This window comes from Temnothorax americanus, unplaced genomic scaffold (genome assembly GCF_048541705.1).
Source record: "Temnothorax americanus isolate GAGA-0224 unplaced genomic scaffold, ASM4854170v1 Scaffold140, whole genome shotgun sequence".
In the NCBI taxonomy this organism is placed as follows: Eukaryota; Metazoa; Arthropoda; class Insecta; order Hymenoptera; family Formicidae; genus Temnothorax; species Temnothorax americanus.
This window is the reverse complement of record NW_027509276.1, coordinates 260,737-281,887: the sequence shown is the minus strand read 5'-3', so window position 1 is coordinate 281,887 and position 21,151 is coordinate 260,737. Positions and strand designations below refer to the sequence as shown.

The 21,151-nt window shown below is 42.6% G+C and overlaps 1 pseudogene across 1 annotated transcript; it reads left to right on the top strand.

Annotated features, from left to right (window-relative positions):
• Positions 1–17,230: 17,230 nt before the first annotated feature.
• Positions 17,231–17,935, top strand: LOC143894761 (calcium and integrin-binding protein 1 pseudogene; annotated as a pseudogene). Its single transcript, XR_013256149.1, has 2 exons — positions 17,231–17,556; positions 17,627–17,935. The product of XR_013256149.1 is annotated as a calcium and integrin-binding protein 1 pseudogene (transcript).
• The last annotated feature ends 3,216 nt before the right edge of the window (positions 17,936–21,151 follow it).

Sequence of the window (21,151 nt, the reverse complement as noted above, 5' to 3'; positions counted from 1 at the left end):
TGACGTTTACGAAAAGGTTATGTTTTTACAGATGATTGGATCCAAAATGGCGGAATAAGAATACTCACATTTATAGAGCCTTAATGTATATTTTATAATCTATCTATGTTTATACAGTTTTCGTTACTGTTCATGCGTACCAACTGTCGTTCCGCGCTTTCTGCCTGTACGTCACGCCGCTCACACAGTATATTGTATCGGATATATAATTAAAAACTACAGATATAATCATATTGACTGTTTTCTGTTGAAAACATCAACATGGTAGCAGAGCGTGGTTCCTTGTAATAAAATGGAATTTGCTGTAGAAGTGCTGTATTCTTCTGCCTCTGTGAACGGGACAAACGCATAAGGTTAAGGGCGCGATTGTCTGGATCGTTCACTGGAAATATCTTGAAACAAATCAATCATGGAGTTCCACGGAGTTGAAAAGTTACGAGGCGCAGAAAATTGGAATACCTGGAAGTTTGCTATAAGAAATCTGCTACGTGGGACCGACGCATATGAGGTTTGTCTTGGTGAAATTGTAAAACCGGAACCATTAATGATCGATGCAACTAATGAGGAACAAGTGCAGTATCGAACGAGAGCTAAAGTCTGGGACAAGGCGGATCGTGCTGCAAGTCAGATTATATCGTTACAACGCTGGAAGCCAAAGTAATGACACTCTTGGTTAAGTGTGAAACTGCTAGAGAAATGTGGCTCAAATTACATGCGGTATTTGAGCGACAAACTAAACAAGCTGCTCATACTGTTCAGTCTGAGTTTTTCAATTTTAGTATGAATCCGGCTGATGATATGGTTACGCATATTGTTAAATTTGAGGGACTAACCTTGCGTATTCAGCAGATGAATGTAAAACCTGACGAATCATCCCTAGTGGTTAAACTGTTGGACACGCTACCGGACGAGTATGAAAGCCTTCGTCAAGCTTGGTGGGCGAGACCGAAAATTCCGACCGAGTTTTAACGTCTGAAGAGTCACGTTGGAAGCAACGAACGGGAAAACAAGAGGAACTAACAGCTCTACTGGCAAGCAAGGCTAAAATCCAAGGAAAGAAGGAACGTAGTAGTAAGAACCAGCATCTGAAGAAACCTGTTGAGTCTAAAGTTAGCAAAAATAAAGAAAAATTATTCAAATGCTACAACTGCGGCGGAAAGGGACATATTCGGCGAAATTGTCCGACTGTTAAACAGAAGAAGCCAGAGGGAACAAGTGCAACGACTAGTAGCAACAATGAAGAAACCTTCATCTGTGAAGCTATGAATATTGAACTTAATAATGATTCGTGGATTGTAGATTCGGGCGCGACAGACCATGTTACACATCATAGCGAATGGTTTTCATCGTTTGAACTTTTTGAAACGCCAGTTAAAGTTTACATCGGAGACAAATCTACCATGGACGCTTTTGGAAGAGGAACGATTAAATTTGAAGTGCTTGTTAAAAGAAAATGGCTGCCGTGCAGAATGGAAAATGTCCTATATATACCGAGTGCCCGAAAAAATCTATTTTCAGTGATTTCAGCACTTGATAGAGGTATGATATTCAAGTCTTTTAAAAATAATTGTGAATTTGTTAGAGGTTTTGTCGTCAAAGCCTGCGGGATACGAGTTGGACAACTATTTAAACTGATGATCCGTGTAAAGCAGCCGGATATCTTTATAATTACACACGTATTCTTAATTACAATCCCCTGGGTTTTTTTTTTATTAAATAATCCTGCGCAACAGATTATGGGCCCAGGACAACCCAGGGCAGCCCAGAGCGTACTCGTGCGTTATTTACGTAAGAAATTAGATTCGAGTCTCGTTCGTAAAAGTAAGTCGAGCCTATCTTGCACACTCTTGATAATGCGTTGAGAGCAGACCACAATCGAAATGTCGACTCACGAACGTCTTGACAAAGGCATCGTATCAACGCTGGAAGTTTGAGGTAATTGCCTGTCTCAAAAAGGTCGGCGTCTACGAGGTCGTGCACGGCAGTGAGATATATATCCGGCGGATGGAAGACCGGAAGAAATAAGAGAGTGGCAAAAGAAGGATGCAAAGGCAATGCGTATTTTGTCAGGCTGTTTAAGCGACGATGATCATTTGGCAATATGAGAATGTTGTTGGGGAATTTATAATGACCGCCCTATAACTTCGGGTTGCACCTACAAGTGGCGCTGTCAGTTCCTCACCAGAAGCAGTACTGACACCTTTACATTTATTTTAGTTACCGCTAACTGAGGGCGCTATTGTATCTTTTCCGTTTCTAAAAGTAACTAACGTTCATTCTTCACTTCCGTCCTTGATCTCGCCCGTGACACATATTGTAAACGTGTTCGCAATAAAGTCTTTCATATTGTACAACATATTATCCGTTTCGTTTCGTTTCTCGGGAACTATTCTAACTCGTACCTTGCCGTGCTAAAATACCTGTCACATTACTGCCTAGCAAATGTAACACCTTGAAAGCGATGTTTACAAAAATAAAGTCATTTTACGAGACAAAGACTGAAGCAAATAAATATCTGCTGAATCAGGCATTGCACGCCATGAAGTTCAAATAAGGACAGTCCGTCCAGAGTTATTGTTCCGAGTAATGAGCGAGAAGATCAGTGACGCAACATTGGTAGCGAAGTTAATCAATGATTTGCCTGCAAAATTCGACACATTCCGTGAAACGTATTACATACAAGCAACAGGTGACAGAACGATAAAATTTGATGACATCCGTCAACAGCTTGTACTGATTGAATCACGAAAAGATGAAACCAGCAGCAAATCAGACAGCGGTGATGCACTTGTCACAAAATCGCTAAAGTCAAGCAACGATAAAAAGCCGAACGTTGACAAGAAGTCACGAAGCAAAGGTGAATGCTTTGAATGTCACAAGCCTGATCATTTCCAAAAAGATTGCCGCAAATACAAAGCCAGAATTGCAAAAGAGCAGTCACAAAGTAAATCAACTGAAGCAAATCAGATGTACAGCAAGTCACTAATGCTCGCATGTCGGTCGGTGTATGTACATAGCAGTCAACAGTCAAGACTCATGGACAGATGACAGTGGTGCCTCGAATCATATGACGTACCGAAGAGACGTATTCACATCATTTGAAGAGATTAACGACGGCTCATATTCAATCACAGTAGGCAACAATAAAGTTACTTATTCTAGAGGCAAAAGAATATTTAATGTTAAATCTTTATCAGGAGGCGATGTTACGCTAACAAATGTATTATACGTGCCGCAACCTGGTCGTAATTTGCTTTCACTTGGTGCAGCAACAAAGATGCAAGTCAACGTGAAGTTTGGTGAAGATGTGATCGAGATGTCGATGGATGGTCGACGACTGGCAACAGGACATCGTTTACCAAAAAATCTCTACGAGATGGACTTTATTCAAGTCGGCAATGCAGCAAACATTAGCGTTCAAGAGGCTTCGCTTTAGGTATGAAATGAACGGTTAGGCCACGTAAACTATGGTTCAGTTCGTCCGTCAACTTGCAAGCAGTTCAGCGGTTGAAAGTATGAGATTAGCGAAATGTTCAACCAGTGGGAACGATAACTGTTTCTGCGAAGCATGTGTTTATGCAAAACATTGTAGATGTAATGGCGGTATTCGTAGATGACTATTCTGGTTTTTTGTTTGTCATACCAATGGCAGTTAAGTCGCAAATACTCGAAGCCATACAGGAGGTAATTGCCAAGGTAAAGGCAACTGGTAATGAGGTAAAACGTACACGTTCTGACAATGCACCTGAATTTGAAAGTACTGAAATGCGTAAACTAATGAAAAAACACTCAATTGTACAAGAGTTTTCAGCACCAGGCGCTCCACAGATGAATGAATGTGTTGAACGTCAGAATCGCACGATAGTCGAAATGGCTAGAGCGATGCTTACAGGTGCAGACTTACCACTATGGGCAGAAGCGGTAACGACAGCAGCAAAGATTCGTAATTGCATTCCGTTGAAACGACTAAACAACAAGACTCCACAAGAAGCGTTTACTGGACACAAGCCGAATATTGAACATCTGCGTATTTATGGCAGCAAAGCTGATTGACGTTCTGATAAATAAAGGGAAGAGATCAAAGTTTGATCCAAAATCTGAAAAAATGCTACTTGTTGGATGTGCATACAAAGCATATCGTCTTTGGCAACCAGGTACTCGACGTGTTGTAATTCGGAGAGATGTCATTATAGTCGAACCTCAAACACAGCAAATGGCAAGAATTGTCATACCAGATGACAAAAATGATTCAAGAACGACTGATGAAGACATCAAAACCGAAGATGATTACGCTAAAACTGAAAAGGAGGCAAGTGAAAAAAGGAGAGGAGGCCAGTAAGAGACCGCGCAAGAAGCGTGAAAAGCGTACGGTCAAAGTTAGAGCTGATAGCATTGCAAATCAAACGCGAAGAAAAACACAATGCGTTACGTTAATGACTAGCGTACAATTATGCGCAAGTGCGTTTATTGCAAACGTTGAATTACCTACAACAGTTGAAGAAACGAAGACATCTCCAGATGCAAAGAAATGGAAATTGGCAATGGCAGAAGAGCTTGACTCGCTCAAACGCAACAAAACTTGGACGCTTGTCGAACCACCAAAGGATCGCAAGCCAATTCGTAATAAATGGATCTTTTGTTTAAAAATTAAACCAGACGGAAGTGTTGATTGGTATAAAGCGAGACTTGTCGTAAAAGGGTGCTTGCAGAAACTAGGTATTGATTTCTCAGAGACATTTTCACCAGTAGCACGATTTGATTCAGTGCGTACGTTACTGGCAGTGGCAGCAGCGAAGAATTTCGAGATAGTCCAACTGTCAAGATCGCATTTTTATATAGCAATCTTACAGAGACGGTTTATATGGAACAACCCGATGGATTCAATGATGGTACAAATCGTGTGTCTTCTAAACAAGAGTCTCTACAGTCTTTGACAAGCGCTACGTCAATGGCATGAAGAGTTTGACAATTTTATGAGAGAATTTGGTCTTGAACCGATAGATGCAAATCCGTGCGTATACACTTCAGAGGACGGCAAACTGTTGGTCCCATTATATGTCGATGATGGCCTCGTATTTGGCAAATCAAAAAGAAAAATTATCAAGTTATTGAAAGCGATGCAACAACAATTTGAGATAACAAGCTCGGATGCGACATTTTATCTTAGCGTCGAAATTATACGTAATCAAGAAGAGAAAACCATACGGTTGATACAGACAACATATGCAAAAGCCATACTCGAGAAGTTTGGAATGACAAGCTGTAATCCGACAGCTACTCCGGCAGATGCAAGCACTACATTGAAGACAAACATCAATGAAGATTCCAGAAATGTGCCATATAGACAGCTCGTCGCGTCGGGTCGTTAATGTATTTAGTAGTTGTGACACGATCACACCTAGCACATATAGTGGCGACTCTCTCAAAATTTCTCCAATCGCCAACTGATTAGCATTGGAACGCTGGCAAGCGTGCCTTGAGGTATCTAACAGGCACAACGGACTTCGGAATAAAGACGAAATAAATATTAACAAAGTTTTGAACCAAACAAACCAACTTGATCATCTAATTCAAAAATTTACCAAACACGAAGTGTTGGCAGTAATCAAGAAATTAAATTCTAATAAGGCATCCTGATATGATCTTATAACAGGCAAATTGTTGAAAGAGCTTCCTGTTGAAGGCATTACCTACCTCACACAATTGTATAATGCTATACTGTGGAGGAATTATATGCCTTTACAATGGAAAATATCTGAAGTCATCATGATCCAGAAACCTGGCAAACTTGCGAAAAACGTGAGGTCATACCGCCCTATCAGCTTATTACCTGTTCCCTCCAAAATAATGGAAAAATTATATCTGCAGAGAATCATGCCTATCATCGAGCAGAGTCAACTAGTACCAGACCACCAGTATGGGTTCAGGAAAAAACACAACACCATAGAACAAATGCACAGACTGGTGGATAAAATCAATGCTTTTCTTGAGAAAAAACAATTTTGCTCTGCTGTATTTCTCGATGTATCCCAGGCTTTTGATAAAATTTTGCACGGTCTTTTGTACACGATTAAGCTTAACCTTCCTACAAACTACTACAGCTTCTTCAAATCTTATCTTGACAGGAGGTTCTTTTACGTCAAACATGGCGATGCTACAACTCTTCTTCATAAAATTCATGTCGGTGTCCCTCAGGGTAGCGTACTGGGACCTCCCTTGTATCTACTGCATACTGCGGACCTACCAACTTATCATAGAATTACGGTGTGCTCACGGTGTGAGCACTTTTGCTGGCGACACAGCTGTCTTGGCAGTGCATGACGATCCAGTCATGGCTTCAAATATCTTACAAACAAGTCTGTATAAAATAGAAAAGTGACTCAGGACATGGCGAATAAAAGTAAACGAGAGCAAATCTATCCATATAACTTTCACTAAAAAACGTTTAATAGTACACCCAAACTCCTCAGCGGGCCAACTTGCAAGATTCAAAATTGCCAGAAGAAGATTTTAACGAAAGATGCCCCAAGATCTAATTAATTAAATGTGTAATAATACGATTGTGTTAATAAACACTGCTCGTCCAGGACCGAATTAAATGTGTCAAACTTGTCGCTAAATGTCTTCCATACAAGACAGATTGCAAATAAAAATCTACACAAAAAAAGTTAAAAAACATGTATCTGCCCGGAATGATGTACTTCCGCTTTATGCTTGTTTGGAAGTCGGTACGGTCTTACATTCACAGGCGCAGCATCAGCGCGTGTATTTATTTCGTGTTTTACTGCTGCAGTGCACGATAATGGCTCTCCTTCTAAATGAAATAAATCGCCGTATTCTTCGCATATGTGTTGGAGTGATCGTTTTTCCTCGGCGTTTAAGTGCTGCGTACGTAATGCTAGTCAGATGCGTTCGTTTCGAGATACCGCAAGTTTAGTTTCCTTTCCCGTCATTGTTGCATGTATTTTCGTATGAGTATCTGTTTCTAGTTCTTCCAGCGTAACTTGTGGAATCGGTATTTCAATTTCCTCGTCTGTAGTATTTATTACGCTTACAATGCAAATATGATTCTCCGGTTTCACTAGGCAGTTTCCAATATAAACTCCTGGTTTCATCTGTCTTGCTTGTTCGATACCTTCTTTATTCTTATCCGTAATTGCCTCTATTATAGTCTCGCTTCGAGGCTTTAGTGTGACCTTTCCATACGGGTGCAATTTGAAAGTTTCTTCCTTTATTTTTAATTGCATTTGCTCGTAATCGCAAGATGCGGCGTGTTTCCGTAGGAAATCTATTCCTAGGATTCCATCGTATTCTATGGCCATGTCCTCTCCTACCGCATAAAATGCGTGTTTAATTTTTAATTTATTTGTTTCAATGGTCGCATACACTTTTCCGAGTGTGTGTATTTTGTGTCCCGTGATTCCGGTGAGAGCTATGCGATCTTCATAGATTAGGGCGTCATCTTTTAACGCGTTTAGTTTTATTAATGAAATTGTTGAACCAGAGTCATATAGCATATTCGATGCTCCGGGTTTTACTTCTCGTATGGGTAATCTTGTTAATAACAGTTCTGGCTTTGTACGGCCGTATGGCACACTTTTGATATGTGTAACCCGATATTCTGAGGCAGGTCGTAGTTGTTTTCCTTTCGCCTCCTCTTGCTCGTCTTCGCTGCTTGCAGAGTCAGCGTTCTTCCTTCGGTTCGGCACTTTTAATTGTTGTCTTTTTTCGTTTTTTCTAGATTTATTGATGTTGGGGGTGTAGTTTCGCCCTTTTAATGTCCAACACTCATCTCGGTTATGCCCCGATTTTTTGCAATAATTGCAATATTTTTGCAGTGCATTTACTTGTGCAGGTTTGCTAGGTTTAGGTAATGCGTTTCCTTGGCTTCGGCATTTTCGTCCATAATGACCAGTTTTTCCGCATTTAAAACATTGTACGCTCTGATTTTGGGGCTGTCTCGTATATCCTGGCTTATTTTTGTATAGTGAGGCGCCCGTTTTTGTCGCGGTCGGCCCTATGAGTTTTTCTCCCGCGCTCGCTCCCGTTATGGCTTCTTGTAACGTCGCATATCGCTGCGAACGTACAAGTATTTTTAATTCGTCGCGCAATCCTATTTGAAAATTAATTAAAGCTTGTTTTTGTATCGTTTGCTGGATCGCGCGTTTAAACATACTGGAGTGATCTTCTCCTTTTATCATAGCGTCATATAGCTTCATGGCTAGTAGATCGACTCGTTGCCCAAAAGCATGTGCGCTTTCGTTTGGCTTTTGCTTGAGCGTATTAAACTCAATCTGCAAATGGGTAGTGCTCTGCTTGGCTTGATCTTCTAACTGTTGCTTTAATTGAGCGAATGTTTGTATATCTCGCGTTTCAAAATCTTGCATTGCCTTTCCTTTTAATTTTGTATATAAAATCGCCTGTACTAATGATTTTTCGTCTGTAGGCTGTATATTATGTACCGCATATGTGCACGCGTTTATAAATTCTTGTAATTTCTGTCGCGACGTCCCATCGAACTAAATGATCATGCTTCGTGCTTCTTTTAACGTTATAGCATTCGGTATGGAACTACGCCGATTTCTTATATCGTGTTCCGTCCGTCCGTAATTTTCGCTCGAATATCTCCCGTTTCCGGCTCCTACTTGGTCGCCGTTTCGTGCACTATTTTCTAGTGTTATTAACCGTTTTCGTAATTCGCGCGTTTCGTCACGCATTTCCATACGCGATTCCTCCTGCATTTTCTGCATTTTCCGTAATAAATTGTATATTCCTCTTACATCGTGTGTTTCCGTAGATAGCGGTGCGTACTGTGCGTCAGATTGTGACTGTGCCATTTCGATTTCCTTAACTTGCGCTTGTGGCTGGTTTGTGTGAGTGCGTTCTTCTAATGGGGGTTTTTCCGTTCGCGTCTTTTCGCCGTTTTCCCGATAGTATTCGCTAGGGTCGAATGTATCGCTCTCGTAGGAGGTTAATGAAAATTCTCGTCGCAAGGATACTCTGCTAGGGGTTCGGCTAACGTATGGTCTGCTTCTACGCGGTTTTTCGTCAGTCTGGTCAATGGGGTCGTTTAAGAATAAACTCTCGTCAATCTCACCAAACGGAAACTCACGCTCAGTAACAACGTTTTCCGGTAACTCGGTTTCGCTGTCCGAGTGTCGCGTTTCTAATGCTACACGAACGTTATCTAAAGTCGCTTGTGTTGTCGCGCGCGGACTATTTACCCGTGGTAAAAATTCGTTGATTAACCACGACGCATTGGCTATTGGCGTTCGGGGAGGACTATTTTCTCCCGACATTCACGCGTAGTACAATTTTAAATTTTCTCGACTTACATTAGAAATACGGCTCGCATGGTTGCTCGCAGGCTCCGTTGTTTGCGGCTGGCCCTGGCGTGAAGTAAGATGCTGGTTGTCGAACGCAGTTGCTGCTTCTCGTTGTTTGCTGCCTCTGCGTTTTCCGCTGCTTGGCGTCGTCCGCTGCATTGGCGTTGCCCGTTGCTTGGCGTCGTCCGCTGCTTTGGCGTTGTTCGCTGCTTGGCGTCGTCCGCTGGATGTTTGCACTTGGCCTTGGGTGTTGGCCTTTTATTTTATTTTCGTTCTTTGGTGTCCTTGAGGATGCCTTGATCGATCCCTTTTGGCTCAGTACCGTTGTTGATACCTTGGTTGCTCTGTACCTTGGTTATTTCCGCCGGTCGATCTGATTCTTGGTCAATCCACAGATGTTCCACCGTATTTATTTCCTTCCTTGTTAGTCGTACTCAGCGTTAACTGGTAGACTTTATTTGCGTACCTTAGGCAAGCTTGCTGTTGTCTTTTCTAGTTGTCCTGGTGCTTTGGTCAATCCCACCGCTGCCACCAAATTATGTTATGCCGCGTCGCCGGTTGGTGACGGTTTACGGCAAAACGTTTATTATTTTTGGGATCTCTTGATCTTACGAGTTGGGACTCGGTAGGCACAGGCGGGCAGACTAGGAGGCGGTCGGGTTCACAGGTAAAACGGGAGGTGTAGGCGTCGTTAAATGAACTTCACTTCGTTTTATTTTATATTGGAGTTTTATTTCAGCGCCCTTTTTACACTCACTAACTTACACTTATATTCGCCTTTCACAATTACTATACCTCGCACGCGCTTTGTTATAATGTAAACCTTCGCGACACGACTTACGAGAACGGTCACGGGCAGATTCTCCGGTGTATTACTCTCCGTCGCGGCTTCTTCGACGGTCCCTTATATTGTTTTGAGTTATGCCCTGTCGGCGCTTTTCCGCCGGGTTCGACGGTCCCCCGAATGAGGTCGGTCAGTGACCGAGCGCATTCGCAATCTCGCCGTACTCCCGCGGTTCCGCGGTTGTCGAAATGCGTTGTCGCACATTCCTATGCATCTCGCAATATTGACGCGGAAGCTTCATGAACTTCCGCGGTTCCGCGAATGTCGAAATGCGTTTTCGCACATTCTTATGCATATCGCAATAGTTCGATTGACGCGGTAGCTTGATGAACTTCCGCGTCCGCGTCAGCGTAAATTGAAGAGTCTTTTGAAAGAAAATTTCCTCGAAGTTTTTCAAAAAGCTATTCTATAATTTTATTAAAAATAATTTAATAATTAACCGTTGTAATTTTAGATTACAACATACTGAAGTAAATAACTTTCACAGTACATTACTTCTGTAAGTAACTTCACAGTATTGCAATCACTGTATTGTATCGTTCATTCGAAAACAAACGACAAAATCGTAACAATGCCTCATTAAAATAAATATTAGTTTGCGCAAATCTCTGCTAACACACACACGCACGCACGCACGCACGCACGCACGCACGCACGCACGCACGCACGCACGCACGCACGCACGCACGCACGCACGCACGCACGCACGCACGCACGCACGCACGCACGCACGCACGCACGCACGCACGCACGCACGCACGCACGCACGCACGCACGCACGCACGCACGCACGCACGCACGCACGCACGCACGCACGCACGCACGCACGCACGCACGCACGCACGCACGCACGCACGCACGCACGCACGCACGCACGCACGCACGCACGCACGCACGCACGCACGCACGCACGCACGCACGCACGCACGCACGCACGCACGCACGCACGCACGCACGCACGCACGCACGCACGCACGCACGCACGCACGCACGCACGCACGCACGCACGCACGCACGCACGCACGCACGCACGCACGCACGCACGCACGCACGCACGCACGCACGCACGCACGCACGCACGCACGCACGCACGCACGCACGCACGCACGCACGCACGCACGCACGCACGCACGCACGCACGCACGCACGCACGCACGCACGCACGCACGCACGCACGCACGCACGCACGCACGCACGCACGCACGCACGCACGCACGCACGCACGCACGCACGCACGCACGCACGCACGCACGCACGCACGCACGCACGCACGCACGCACGCACGCACGCACGCACGCACGCACGCACGCACGCACGCACGCACGCACGCACGCACGCACGCACGCACGCACGCACGCACGCACGCACGCACGCACGCACGCACGCACGCACGCACGCACGCACGCACGCACGCACGCACGCACGCACGCACGCACGCACGCACGCACGCACGCACGCACGCACGCACGCACGCACGCACGCACGCACGCACGCACGCACGCACGCACGCACGCACGCACGCACGCACGCACGCACGCACGCACGCACGCACGCACGCACGCACGCACGCACGCACGCACGCACGCACGCACGCACGCACGCACGCACGCACGCACGCACGCACGCACGCACGCACGCACGCACGCACGCACGCACGCACGCACGCACGCACGCACGCACGCACGCACGCACGCACGCACGCACGCACGCACGCACGCACGCACGCACGCACGCACGCACGCACGCACGCACGCACGCACGCACATATATATACACACAATAGGCAAAATCCGACCAATAACCTCCCCATAGTGTTCATCGGGTAATACTTATGTTGGTGGTGATTGAATGCACAAAAATGCATAGGTAACTTTGATAAGCTATAACTCGGCAAAACAAATCGTACGGACTTCATTTTTTTTAATTTGCAGGGAAAAGTCCATATTTTACGATGGTTGCTGTTGATGTTTTTAACAGAAAACAGTCAATATAATTATATCTGTAGTTTTTAATTATATATCCAATACAATATATTGCGTGAGCTGCGTGACGTAGTACAGGCAGAAAGCGCAAGACGACAGTTGGTACGCATGAACAGTAACGAAAACTATATAAACATAGATACACTATAAAATATACATAGACATAAAAACTCAATACGTGGAGAGTTGAAAACGCACCTAGCGCCAAATACAAATGGCATTTATTATGAAAGAGTTTTATCTCAACACTTCCCCTAAAACTTTGAATCAATAATAAAAAAAAATAATAACATTTTATGAATTCAAAGAAAGTCTCCTTATAGAAGAAAAAAAGAATAAAAAAAACTTAATGTCCTTATTCAGTTTGTTTCTCCATTATACTTAACAATTGACGCAGTCTCTCAAATCGTACTCGAAGAATTGGTTTAGTAAGAATGTCTGCAAGTTGTTCTTCACTTGATACGTGTTCTATTTTCATCTGACCGTTTTGAACTAACTCTCGCACGAAATGAAAGCGCACATCAATATGCTTCGAACGTTTGTGAAAACCTGGATTCTTAGCCAGCTTAATAGCGCTATGCGTTGTCCACACAAAGCACAGATATGTCATTTAGAGGTAAGATCTCGTTGAGCAGTCTGTTTATCCATACAATGTCCTTAGCAGCTTCACAAGCAGCTATGTATTCTGCTTCTGTGGTGGATAACGAGACACTTTGTTGCCGTCTACTGGTCCAAAAGATAGCTCCACCGCTGTATTTAAGGATAATTCCACTAACCGATCTTCGAGTAGCCGGATCACTTGCATAGTCTGCATCACTATAGGATTCCAGTCCTCCTGCAGAATTTCTGTATTGAATGCCCATAATTGTCGTATCTTTAATATACTTTAGAATTCGTTTAACCATAATTCAGTGTTGTTGCCTAGGTTTTTCGAGAAATTGAGATACATAGCTCACCGCGAAGGCAATATCTGGTCTGGTAGCTACTGCCAAATACATCAAGCAGCCAACAGCTTCTCGATATGGGGCATCCGTCAAATCAGCATCAGCAACTTCTTCAATCAGTTGATTTTTCTCAAATGGAGTAAAGACTGGATTCGCGTTTTCCATGTTAAATCTCCTGAGTATATCTTTGGCGTACATCTCTTGAGTAATGAAGATTGAACCATCTTTCTCTTGATTAATCAGTATGTTTAGAAAACATCCAATCGCTTCAACAGTTGTTTTAAATTCTGCTTCTAACCTGTTTAAAAACTCCTCAATAAGATCTTTTTTTGTTGCAGTTACTAATCCATCATCGACGTATAGAACGACTATCAGCATATCCTCATCAGAGATTTTATAGAATAAGCACTGATCCGCTGTGCTCTCAAGAAATCCGAGATCAAGTAGAAATTTCTTGAACCGTTTGTTCCAGCATCTTGGTGATAAATATCCTCTTTAATTATACCGTTCAAGAAGGCCGTTTTTATATCAAATTGTGCTAGCTTTAAGTGTTTACTTGCAGCAATGCTTAGCACCGTTCGTACCGTATCAAGGCGAGCAACAGGACTAAATGTTTCTTTGTAATCAGCTCCTTCGTTGACTATACCCTCGAACAACAAGCCGGGCTTTGTAACGGTTAATCTCACCTTTAGAGTTGCGTTTAATACGATATACCCAGCGATTAGATATGAGTTTACAGCCTACTGGTAAGTCAACTAATGTCCATGTCGCGTTCTCCTTCAACGAAGCCATTTCTTCTGCCATCGTTGCTTTCCAGTGTATTTTTTCCGCTTGTTTCGTGCGCGACCGAGGTACCCTCGGGACACGAAGTATGCCGGGACCACCCTGTCCAGGGCGCGGGGCAAGAACCAAGGACGTAGCGAAAAGAGGGTTCAAAAAACGCTCGCGGGTTTTTTGACAAACACACTTTATTGCACATAGAGTATTTCTCGCATTCACGCACCCGAGCACCCGGAGCATTCGCGGGATGGCGGGACGGAAATCTTGAGTCGCTCCTTCTGTCTGCGTGGCTCGCGAAACGGAAATCTTGTAGAGCGGTAGATGACCGCCCTCGCGTCCGGAGATCTTGCTCGCGGTTAACGGATATCTTGTCGCAAAGCAGACGAGCGACCGCGGTCACGAGGTGCGAGATGCTCAGGCTTTCTTGTTGTCTCGGGTACGCGATAGTGAGTTCGCTTTTTACACAATCACTATACGCTGTACATTCACGATGATGGTCCGTGTTCACGAACGGCGCGGCACGACAACATGGCCGCGAGAGAGGGGTCGATATCGGGATCGAGCTTCCTTCGCTGAGTTATTGAGAAGTGCTCGCTTGCACTTACGCTCGGTTATCACAACACTTGTTGCAATCACGATACCCAGGCTGACTGCATGTGACGGTCTCGTTCGCCGTCTGTACGGTCTTTTAGATGAGGATCACGGTACCGCACGCGGTGATCACGTGATCGGTTTGTGCTCGTTGCCCACTCGATTGTGGGCGACAACTCGTCAATCTCGTCTGACGAGAGATATTGCGCGACGACTAATGCCGCTCGCGACAACACTTGTACGCTCGAAACTACCCTCGCACAGGGCGTCTCGCGTTCCCAAATACCGAATTCCTCGCAGTCGGAAAACGGCTCACTCTTCGCGGCACGAGCGAAAAAGCGATTCGAGATGTTTCACGCGGCGATCTCACGGATGCGGCTCGCGATGAAACTTGATTACAGACTTCACGCACTGGCGGTCGAGACCACTCCCGATAGGCACAATGTCGCGAACGCCCGGCTCGATGTGTCTCTTTTCGCGGCAGAGAACAGACGAGAGCGCGGATCGATATCGATTATCCTTCGTCCCGATAGGAGACCCTCGGCGGGGGTATGGGCCTCACGAAGTTCGAATCACATCGATCCGCGATGTAACGCGTTGCGCGGTATACATATTTAGGAATACGCGTGCGCGTTTTGCAATGATTTTGCAATCACGCTGTTGAAACGGTAGCGCGATACTCGGGTGATCTCGGATAAAGTCGAGTCAAGCCCGAGGGTTGTTTGTGCTTGCGCCAGGGGCCATTACTTTCGCGACAGCGCCCTGCCACCTGATTTTACCTTAATCCTAAACACCGCTGATTTAATTGCTTCCGAGTAGTACGTTCCTAGGCTCGTCAACCTCAGTCAACATTAATTCCACCAAACGACGTGGAAGTTTAATTTTACTTCTGTCTCGCAAATCTTGTTTTGTCGATTCTTTTGGCGTGGAATTCGATGAGTTGCACACTGGACTGTTAAGTTCATTATTGGAAGATGAATCAGCCTGGGAGTCAGGCTTTTGTGCAGTCTCATTCGGTCCGTCTCTTGTTGCAGTAATCTCGTTCGGTCCGTTTCTTGTTGCAGTAGGCACCAATGCTAATGTTTTTCCAGCTGTCTCAGGCTCAAAGACAACATCTCTGCTTTGAATGACTTGATTCTTCGACTTCAGCCAGATGCAAAAGCCACCGATATTGTCCGAATACCCGACAAAAATTCCAGGTTCAGATTTTGAGTCCCATTTCTTCCGCAATTCTTTCGGTACATGTACAAAGCAGATGGTACCAAAAACGTGAAAATTCTTTAAGTGCGCTGTTTTCCCCGTAAACAATTCATACGGTGTTTTCTCGTCAACACTGTTTGGTCTTGTTCGATTAAGCGTATAGACAGCAGTGTTAACTGCCCATAAATGTTTTGGTAAGTTCCTCGACAACAGCATTGTTCTGGCAAGTTCAACCACAGTTCTATTTGTTCGTTCAGCACAACCATTTTGCTGTGGTGTATACGGAGTTATAGCAAATATTACACCATTTGATGCCAACAATTTTCGGACTTTGTTGTTATCGAATTCCAGACCACCATCACATTGAAAAACCTTCATGGGATGTCCACATTGAGTTTTAACAACCTGCAGCACCTCTGCAACTTTCTCGACAGTTTTAGACTTTTCCTTAAGAAAATAAACCATGCGCAATTTTGAGTAGTCACATGTAAAACATAAGAAATACCTCGCTTTGCCTAATGACGTGCATTCCATTGGACCACAGAGATCAGCATGGATGATCTCACTGAGTGAATTGGCACGTTGTTGACGTGATTGGAAAGTATTATGATGCTGTTTACCCTCAACGCAGGAGCTGCAAAATAAGCTGTCATCTACGAAATCAATTTCATGTTTCTTGAGGATTTTCTTCACATGACGTATTATCTGGTGGCCAAGTCGTTCGTGCCGATTTGTGCAGTATCCTTTGACGATAGATTGGCCTCATTAACATAGGACGATAGGACGATAGTACAAGGTAGCTAAAATTAACAGACACGCCACGAATGATCTTGTTCGACTATATGTAACCGCCGTAGAGTTAGCAGACAAATTGAATATTTTTGAATTATTTTTTTTCATATAATTTGGGAATCATTTGGGGAAGTTTGGGAAAATTGTTTAAACATTTGGGAAAAAATAGATTTTTTGTTATTAACAAAATTTATCGAACGTCAAGTTAGCAGATAGCAACTATGTTTAATGTTTATTATTAATGGAATCGATTGGAAATCATTTGGGGATGACATCTTCATTGTAATTTTTATTTGGGAAAAGTCGCCTTTTTTTGTAATTTAAATAAATCTTTGTATTAATGTAGCAAAAAAGAACAGACCATTATCGGCAGGAATGTGAAAATTCGACATGACTCGACATGACAACATACTCCAAAAAGAAAATTTTTAGGTAGATGTTATTTTCTTCATATATACCCGTGTATTCACTTAATGAATACATATATGTGTATCTCTACATATATTTATGTAATTTTTAAGATTATATATAAACTGCAATAATTAATTAAGTTTAAAATGTTTTATCGTAAAGAGGGAGTATTTATATTTAACATACTATTTGAGGAATATTTCTTGACGGGAAAGCAATTCGACATTTATCCCTTAAGGACTTTTTAATCAAACTGTGTTCTTCTTTTGTTGATAGGATTTGACGTATTTTACTAAGAAGGAAGTTTTACGGTGAGTACTATCAACAAGATTGATATTTTTGTCTATTGAGTATAAATTTCTTCATATAATTTATCTTATTGGACTAGACTGTTAATTATTATATATGCAAAATTGTATTTACTCTTTCTTGAGTAGTGCACATAAAAAATTCAAGGCGTTTGCTCCAGAGAAAGTTGGACCCAAACAAGAATGCTAAGCTGCCAATGTCCAAGATCTTGCAGTATCCCGAATTGAGAGTGAATCCTTTCGGCGACAGGATCTGTAAGGTCTTCAGCTCTATTCAGGATGGCGACTGTACCTTCGAAGATTTTCTGGACATGATGTCTGTATTCAGCGATGCTGCTCCAAAGGCTGTGAAGGCTGAGCATGTATTTAGAATATTCGGTAAACCGCCAGTTAATTATTCACGATGTTTTGAAATTCTCTTTTTGGTGACAAAATCTTATTTACGAAGATTTCGACGGTGACGATATGCTCGGTGTAGAAGACACGACAAGTGGTCGACAGATTAACCGCGCCCCAGAGATTGAACGATAGCGACATGCAGCAGTTTCTTCAGTATATCCTTGACGAAGCTGATCTGAATGACGATGGAGCACTTAGCTTCGCCAAGTTCGAGCATATTACGTTTATAAAAGTGAATGTCGTTAATGGCGAACTCGCCTTCGAAAGACTGAATATTAATCGACATTTTATTATAATAGATGACATGGACTTAATGCATATTTTGGAAAAAGGAAAAATCATGATCAACGTTTGCTGAATGTGCCAGGGCTCTATAATTTGGCCTAAGTCAGATCTTGATTTTTTTTTAAATTTTTAATCAAGCTTATTTATTTGTAAGATTATAGTAGGACCACGTAACCACGAATATAGATCTCTTAGTTTAAAAATATCATATAATGCTATAACTAAACTGCCAAGCACAGTGATATTATTAAAGCATATTTATGATGCTCCAATTTAACGAAGAGAAATCACGTCTCTTCTCGACCAGTATACAAGAATTTTTGAAAGATATATTTTATGTAGTGAAGTTGAATGAATGCCCAAGTTTGACGTAGTGAAGTCATTATGTCAACTTGCTCCAGTTGGAAGACAGAAAAATTCATTTTCAGTATAAACTTCCACAGGTATATTTAATAAGCGCATTTAAAAAATACATACCCATATTGAAATATATTATTTCAAAACTTAGTTTTGACAGTATATATATATATATATATATATATATATATATAATCTTGTCTATATATTATATATAATAAAAAATTATATAATATCTCTTGTCTTATAAATAATAATGATGTTAAAGCTATGTAGTTTTTTGCTTATTATACTTTATTACAAAAATCACCAATCCACTGTTACAACATCCTGTGTATTGTAACGATATCCCATTTGATATTATATAAAAACAATAATTCACCACAATATTCATGGAATTCAGTCGCGTGTAACTTAGGACTGCAGATACCCGCTAAAAAATAAAAATAATTATTTGTCTGATAACAGCATACAGAAAAGGGTTTGGAAATAATAGTCTGTAACACCTTTAGTTTCACATTCTGTACATACTGTTTATAAGATTATAAGATATATTGTTTATAAGATATAAATAATCCCATAAGGGATAATCACAGTCTTATCATTGCATGACTCTATCGTAGCTTTAAGATTGTTGCATAATAATCAACGACCTGTAATTCGCCGGCAATAGGCAACGAAATGACCAGGGGTATAACCAACGACACCTGCTAATCTAAAAATTAAAAGAGTAATTATAATACTGCACTTCTTTTAATTAATTGATGCCTGGTGGACTGTGCTTACCTATATTTTTTTTCCAAATGCAGAACAATCGGAAAATCACCTAGAGTACATTGCATTTCAGTAGTCATTTGGATTCGTGGTCTTATCTCAAGTTTGATGAAAATGTGGAAATTATAGTGCAATAAGTTCACTTGTTGTACTAGTGCAGAAGTACAGCGAAAAAGGACATTAATACAAAAATTTATTTGAATTACAAAAAAAGTGACTTTTCCCAAATAAAAATTACAATGAAGATGTCATACCCAAATGATTTTTAATCGATTCCATTTATAATAAACATTAAACATAGTCGCTATATCTGCTAACTTGACGCTCGATAAATTTTGTTAACAACAATAAATCTATTCTTTCCCAAATGTTTAAAAAATTTTCCCAAACTTCTCCAAATGATTCCCAAATTATATGAAAAAGAATAATTCAAAAATATTCAATTTGTCTGCTAACTCTACGGCGGTCTATATGTAACGTACAGTGAAACTTCAGTAGCGGCGTTGGACTTTTTCTTCTTTTTATTATGATGGCCGTCGAGCGCTGCTCAAATATAGGCCAGGGCGAACCACTCGTCGTTTAATAGTAAAGTCCCCAGAATAGGAGGCCTCGAGTCGAGAGTAGAGTCCTAGATAATAGAGAAGCGACATTGAAATCGATAGGTGCGATATATCGATAAAGTCGCCATTTTGTTTCTCCATATGGAATAGGAGAAGACGTCAAAGCAGGTTAGAGTCCTAGCTAAACCAGGTTAGCGTAAAATGACGTGATAATTTGGACGCTCATCCATGTATTGGAATTGGCAAAAAGTAAAACGACGAGGACAACCTATAAAAATAAAAAGAAAAATGTAAGTAAGGAATATTAGATGTAAATATATTTTTTAAAGATATTTATTATTTTACATATTTTGTTTCTCTTATATAGAAAATAATGAATTTATTATTTTATCGTTACAATGGCAAGAAAATGTGTTGCTTTGTCATGCTCAACAACATCAGAGGGGAATATATTTCAACTATTCAAGTTACCAAAGGATCAGGTACTGAAAAAAATATGGAGTAATGAAATTGTACAAGGCACTAAGAGCAATGGGATAAACTTCCGAAAACGGCCCCCCTCCGATTTCGATGAAACTTTATGAAAAGCTTCGTTTTGGGTCAAAATGAAAGCCCTTAAAAGGAATTTTGGCGACTCCTATGATAAAGCCATTTTTTTAGATAAAATGATAAAAAATATAGGAAAATCTTCATAATTCTACAGGATGTTATAAATTGAATATATACTGTTTATATATTTAAATAATCAAGGTCAGAAGCTAGTATGTATATATATAAACAAGCTTGTAAAGCGCGCCACGAACCCATGTGACATCTCGGTTCGCGTGGAAAGTGTATGCGTGAACTATTTCGGGACTACCGCACCTCCCTCGAAAGCACGGGGGGGGTGTGCGTGAACCTCGGTTCGCATGGAAAGTGTATGCGTGAACTATTTCGGGACTACCGCACCTCCCCCGATAGCACGGGGGGGTGTGCGTGAACCTCGGTTCGCGTGGAAAGTGTATGCGTGAACTATTTCGGGACTACCGCACCTCCCCCGAAAGCACGGGGGGTGTGCGTGAACCTCGGTTCGCGTGGAAAGTGTATGCGTGAACTATTTCGGGACTACCGCACCTCCCCCGAAAGCACGGGGTGGGGGGGTGTGCGTGAACCTCGGTTCGCGTGGAAAGTGTAATATATTTGTTTGGCGCACCGCCGTGTATCATAGTGTAAATAGTAGTTAATTATAAGATTGATTTCGTGTTGTCGTTTCACATTGTTAATGGTACGGTTCTTGTATTGATTAATTATACCGGGTTAAATTATTGCGCCTATTAACGAAACGTCGGTGGATCGCGATTAGTACACTTGTCGATATTTGCGCGACTCACCCGACTCGTGCTGCCCGCCCACGGGTGGCATCCCCAATTATGAGAAGAATTCGGCACTCGCTCGCGCCGTACTTCGCAGGTGCGCGAGCCGGAGAACGCCGAAGAGAGGCACTCACCAGTCGAACGTCGTGAAGCTCACACGTTACCGTTTTTGCATGTGCAAACTCGGAGTGCTCGGTCGCCTATCGCAGACCACGAAGGCCTAATCGCTTGATATCCTGCCTATCT